Genomic DNA, 6501 nt, shown 5'->3' on the forward strand with positions numbered 1-6501 from the left:
TGCAATGCTTGTTGTGTTGACCGTTAGGACAATCCTTATACGACGTCTCTGCTGTGTTAAATATTTTTTTCGTCAGTATTTTTCCATACAGGTGCCTTAACTTCCATTGATGCATTCTTCCTTTACTGCTGATGCATACAATATCTCTGGGGCACAACGACAGCTGTGTTGGGCCACAGATCGCCGCTGTTGACAGTTACCCTGTTGCTCAACCACAGGTAATAAACCAACTGTAGAAAACAGAATATCTGACCCCTGGGGAGTGATAGACTTCGACTCACAATACCAGACAGGACCTGACCACCTACCCTATAAAAGGTGTCGCCTCCCTGTGCTTGCTGCTGACATCATTTTTCTGGTTTCAGGCCATCTGTGAGCAGATGCATTAATACAATTTTTGTTCCTTTAAACATCTTCAGCCTGGTTCCTCTTGGCATTGACCTAACATTGACCCTTGAACAACATGGAACTGTGTAATCTATTTTCTCTTCTGTATGATTTTCTTAATAACATTTTTTTTTCTCTAGCTTACTTTATTGTAAGAATAGAGTATACAATAGATATCACATATGAAATATGTATTAATGGACTGTTTTTGTTCTTGGTAAGGCTTCTGGCCAATAGTTGGCTATTAATAGTTAAGTTTTGGGGGAGTCACAAGTTATATGTGGATCGTCAACTGCTTGGGGGTCAATGTTCCTAACCCTTGTGTTGTTCAAGGGTCAACTGTACTTCTTTTTCTATGACTTGACAGGCAGCTCTTAGTGGGAACTGGTCTCTGGAGACTCAGCCCCAAGGCCATTCGCTCTGGGCAGCCCGTCCTGACTCTGTCCTCCTGTGGCTCTGGGTGGAAAGGCCCTCCAGCCCCGGAAGCATGGCCAGAATTGACCTCGTCTTGTCAACATTGGATTGTAAACTGCTTGTTTTCCTGTCTTTTCACTGACCCTACGCCCTGTCCTTGGTCACCCAGACTCGGTGGTCCAGGAACCTGGTCTGGAAATCCCAGCTTCCCCCACCTCCAGCACAGGGTCTGCTTCTGCTGGTTCCTCTTGCCGAACCTTACTTCACCTGACAGGAATGTCAAGTCTCAGCCCCAGTTCCGAAAAAGGGGGTGGGGTGGGGTGAGGCAAGGGCAAGGACTTTGAGAAACACCACGGGAAAACAACTTGCTTTCCTATCCCGAGCCAGGAAATGCAACAAAGAAAGAAAGAGAAGCAAATCCTAAGAATTCCAAGCAATTCCAAATTTGAGAGTGTACCTGTATCCACAAGACAAGATCATCTTGATGTACTCACTGGAAATCATGTTAGGCTGGGGGAAGTCTGATTTATTCCTTTAGCTATGGCTGTGGTTTAGAATACTTTCTCACCAACATTTTTCTCTTTCCAAACAAATTCAACAAATATTTCCTCACCAGCTACTCTGTGGTGAGAGCACAGCGAGGAGACAGAGCTCCTTACTCCCTCCCCCTGCCCTGCTCCCCAGATAAAACAAGCCCAGTAATCTATGCCAAGTGCCATTTTAGTTTTATCAAAACACTGTTAATCGAGAGAGGACAGTCACTTCCTGATTCCAAGGCCAGTGGCCCCAGCGGACAGATTCCCAGGAGTGAGACGTGGGAGGCAAGCTGCCGTTCTACTTGACTTATGAGACCCAGAGAATCTCATTTAAAGTGCTGCCTAAGTGGATTTTGTATTTGTTTACATCTAGGCATTCCTCACAGCTCTTCGTGGTTTTGAAATGGGTTAAATTCAAGTGGAAGTGGGTGGGAGTGCAGAAATGAGTTAAAGGGCTCGGCTGAGAAGTTTTCCTGTATGCAGATGATCCCGGGGACTTTGAAGTGTGCCTGCCCCCCTCTGGAAACTCAGTTGAACCCCGCTGGACTTCTGACCTACAGAAATTGTGAGATAATACACGATGCTGTTTAGTAAGCCACTAAGCTCGTGAGAATTTGTTTCACAACAATATAAAATGAATACAAATACTTTAAAACATTTTTACTGAAGTATATGGGGCATTTATAACAGTTTACAGATAGTAAGGGTTACGAGTTCATAAATTATTCCAAAGTGAGTACCAAGTATTCACTACTCAGGACAAGAAAAGTAGTATTACTAGAACTCCAGAAATCTACTCCATGCCTCTTCATAGTCACCACCCCCTCCCTGTTCCCCAAAGCTAGCTGTTTTTCTGATTTCTAATTCCATAGTTGGTTTTTCCATGGTTGTAAAACTTGGCATAAGTGGGTATGTATGCCTGCTCCTTTTTGCTCAGCTTTACGTTGGTAAGAGTCACCCACAGTGTTTGTACAAGTTTGCTCATGTTCATTGCTGTATAGTACTTCATTGCATTGAATCTATACAGAGATTCAGCACCACTTATTTATTAATTTTATTTTTAATGATAGTTGATATATAATATTATATTCAGGTGTCCACACAGCGATTCAACAACTATGTACCTAACAAAGTTATCACAACCAGTCTAGTAACCATCTGTCACCTTACTTAGTTATTATAATATTATTGGCTCAAGGCCCTATTCAGCACCATTTATTGAAATACATACTTTTATATTACTGCTCGATAACACCACTTCATCAGGACTCAGTTGATTGTGTGTTTGTGAGCTTCTTTTCCAATGCCTTATTCTGATTGGTTGGTTGACTTGTGCCAATACCGTTCTGTCTTCATTACGATAACTCTATAATAGTCCTTGATATTTGACATAGCAAGTATTCTTCCTTTGTTCTTCATAGTCAAGATTATCTTGACTGCACTTAATCTTCTACATTTCCATATAATTTTAAATAAGTTTCTAAGTTTCCAAATAATTCTGTTGGGATTTTGGTTAGAATGCATTGACTCGCCCTGGCCGGTTGGCTCAGCGGTAGAGCATCGGCCTAGCGTGCGGAGGACCCGGGTTCGATTCCCGGCCAGGGCACACAGGAGAAGCGCCTATTTGCTTCTCCACCCCTCCGCCGCACTTTCCTCTCTGTCTCTCTCTTCCCCTCCCGCAGCCAAGGCTCCACTGGAGCAAAGATGGCCCGGGCGCTGGGGATGGCTCTGTGGCCTCTGCCTCAGGCGCTAGAGTGGCTCTAGTCGCAACATGGCGACGCCCAGGATGGGCAGAGCATCGCCCCCTGGTGGGCAGAGCCTCGCCCCATGGTGGGCGTGCCGGGTGGATCCCGGTCGGGCGCATGCGGGAGTCTGTCTGACTGTCTCTCCCTGTTTCCAGCTTCAGAAAAATGAAAAAAAAAAAAAAAAAGAATGCATTGACTCTTCGGAGGGGAGATGGAATTAACACTTGTACCCTCTTGAGTCTTCCAGCCCATGAATATTTTTTGTTTAGGTGTTTAATTTCTTTCAATAATTTTTATAGTTTTCTATACAGAGGTTTGTACAGTTTTGTTAGGTTCTTCCTAAATTTTTGCTTTTTTAAATGTTGAAAGAAATGCTATCTTTTACTTCCTTTTCTGTGGTTGCTGATATTTATATCAACCTTGTATCTATCGGACCTTATGAAATTTATTTATTCTGTTAGTTTGCTAGGGCTGCCATAACAAATACCACAGTCCGAGTAGCCTAAACAATGGATATTTCTTATCTCACAGTTCTGAAGGCTAGAAGTGCAAGATGAAGTTGTCTACAGGTTTGGTTTCCTCTGAGGCCTCTCTCCTTGTCCTGCCGATGGCCACCTTCTTGCTGTGTCCTCACACGACCTGTGTGTGCACGTATCTGTTCTAAGTTCTTTTTCTTATAAGAAAACCCGAGGACCCGGGTTAGATTCCCGGCCAGGGCACACAGGAGAAGCGTCCATTTGCTTCTCCACCCCTCTGCCACGCTTTCCTCTCTGTCTCTCTCTTCCCCTCCCGCAGCCAAGGCTCCATTGGAGCAAAGATGGCCCGGGCGCTGGGGATGGCTCTGTGGCCTCTGCCTCAGGCGCTAGAGTGGCTCTGGTCACAACATGGCGATGCCCAGGATGGGCAGAGCATCGCCCCCTGGTGGGCAGAGCATCGCCCCCTGGTGGGCGTGCCAGGTGGATCCCGGTCGGGCGCATGCGGGAGTCTGTCTGACTGTCTCTCCCTGTTTCCAGCTTCAGAAAAATGGAAAAAAAAAAAAAAAAAAGAAAACCCATCATACTGTATTAGAGTCCACCCATATGACTCATTTTCTCTTAAATACCTCTTTAAAGGCCCTACCTCCAACAGTTATGTCTTAGGTACTGGAGGTTAAGATTTCAACATATAACTTTTGGGACAATCCAATTCAGCTTATAAAATTTACCAAGTCCTATAGTTTATCTATAGATTCCTTTGGATTATTATTTTTTTTTTTTCTTTTTTTTTTTTTCCATTTTTCTGGAGCTGGAAACAGGGAGAGACAGTCAGACAGACTCCCGCATGCGCCCGACCGGGATCCACCGGCACGCCCACCAGGGGCGATGCTCTGCCCACCAGGGGGCGATGCTCTGCCCATCCTGGGCGTCGCCATGTTGCGACCAGAGCCACTCTAGCGCCTGAGGCAGAGGCCACAGAGCCATCCCCAGCGCCCGGGCCATCTTTGCTCCAATGGAGCCTCGGCTGCGGGAGGGGAGGAGAGAGACAGAGAGGAAAGCGCGGCGGAGGGGTGGAGAAGCAAATGGGCGCTTCTCCTGTGTGCCCTGGCCGGAATCGAACCTGGGTCCTCCGCACGCTAGGCCGACGCTCTACCGCTGAGCCAACCGGCCAGGGCCTCCTTTGGATTATTAACATAAAGAATTATATTACCAGTGAATGAATAATTATATTTGTATATATATTCTATTTATTATCTACTTTTTTATTAATAGCCTGACCTATGGTGGTGCAGTGGATAAAACGTGGACCTGGAATGCTGAGGTCGCTGGTTCAAAACCCCAGGCTTGCCTGGTCAAGGCACATATGGGAGTTGATGCTTCCTGCTCCTCTCCCCCTTCTCTGTCTCTTTCTCTCCCCTCTCCAAAATGAATAAATAAAATAAAATAAAAAATAGAAAAGAAATGACATTCACACAGCCTAAAATCAACCATTTTAAGTGGTATTTAGTACATTCACAATATTGTGCAACTTCTACCTCTAATTCCAAAACATTTAAATCATCCCCAAATAAAACCCCATACCTATTAAATAGTTGCTCCCTGATGGTTTGGGTGGAGGGTTTCCAGATAAAATAAAGGACACCTGCTTGACCAGGTGGTGGCGCAGTGGTTAGAGCGTTGGACTGGGATGCGGAGGACCCATGTTTGAGACTCTGAGGTTGCCAGCTTGAGCGCGGGCTCATCTGGTTTGAGCAAAAGCTCACCAGCTTGGACCCAAGGTCACTGGCTTGAGCAAGAGGTTACTCAGTCTGCTGAAAGCCCACGGTCAAGGCACACATGAGAAAGCAATCAATGAACAACTAAGGTGTCACAATGAAAATCTCTCCGTTCCTGTCTGTCTGTCCCTCTCTCTGACTCTCTCTTTGTCTCTGTAAAATAAAAAATAATAAAATAAAGGACACCTATTTATAATTAAATTTCAGATAAATAATTATTTTATTTGTATCAATATGACATGCAATATTTGAGACATATAAAAATTACTATTTATCTGAAATTCAGATGTACCTGAAATCATTTTTATTTGCTAAGTTTCTCAGTCCTATTTGGGTGCACGTGATGGTCGAAGGGACCTGGGCTATACAAGGCCCCCTTCTCTTGTACTACCATCATGAAAACATCCTATTGCAGGCCCTGGCCGGTTTGCTCAGTGGTAGAGCGTCGGCCTGGCTTACAGGAGTCCCGGGTTTGATTCCTGGCCAGGGCACACAGGAGAAGCACCCATCTGCTTCTCCACCCCTCCCCCTCTCCTTCCTCTCTGTCTCTCTCTTCCCTTCCCACAGCCAAGGCTCCACTGGAGCAAAGTTGGCCCGGGCACTGAGGATGGCTCTGTGGCCTCTGCCTCAGGCGCTGGAATGGCTCTGGTTGCAACAGAGCGATGCCCCAGATGGGCAGAGCATCGCCCCCTGGTGGGCATGCCAGGTGGATCCCGGTCGGGCACATGCGGGAGTCTGTCTGACTGCCTCCCCATTTCCAACTTCAGAAAAATTCAAAAAAACCCCCAAAAACATCCTATTACTTTTTGAGTTTTGAATGCATTTGTGGGAAAAAATATTTTCTTCCACCTAAATATGACTAAGCTTTTGACTATTTAGCTCTTATACATTGAAATAGTACTTCACTAGTATTGAACTGAAACTGCTTTTTCCAGTGATATTTTTTTGGTTCAGAATACCACAAAAACAAAAGAAAAAACAAATCAAATGTTAATTACTAAATATGTGACTTAATATTATTCATCAGAAGAGAAAAACAATGAAAATATTCTATCCTAAGTACATAATAAGCACAGCCAACACTTTAGAGCTCTAATTTCATATACAGTAGTCACAAAGAAGTTTTTGCACCCCACCAACGTAGTATATAATGTAAAATGATAATTTA

Source organism: Saccopteryx bilineata, chromosome 10 (assembly GCF_036850765.1).
Source record: "Saccopteryx bilineata isolate mSacBil1 chromosome 10, mSacBil1_pri_phased_curated, whole genome shotgun sequence".
In the NCBI taxonomy this organism is placed as follows: Eukaryota; Metazoa; Chordata; class Mammalia; order Chiroptera; family Emballonuridae; genus Saccopteryx; species Saccopteryx bilineata.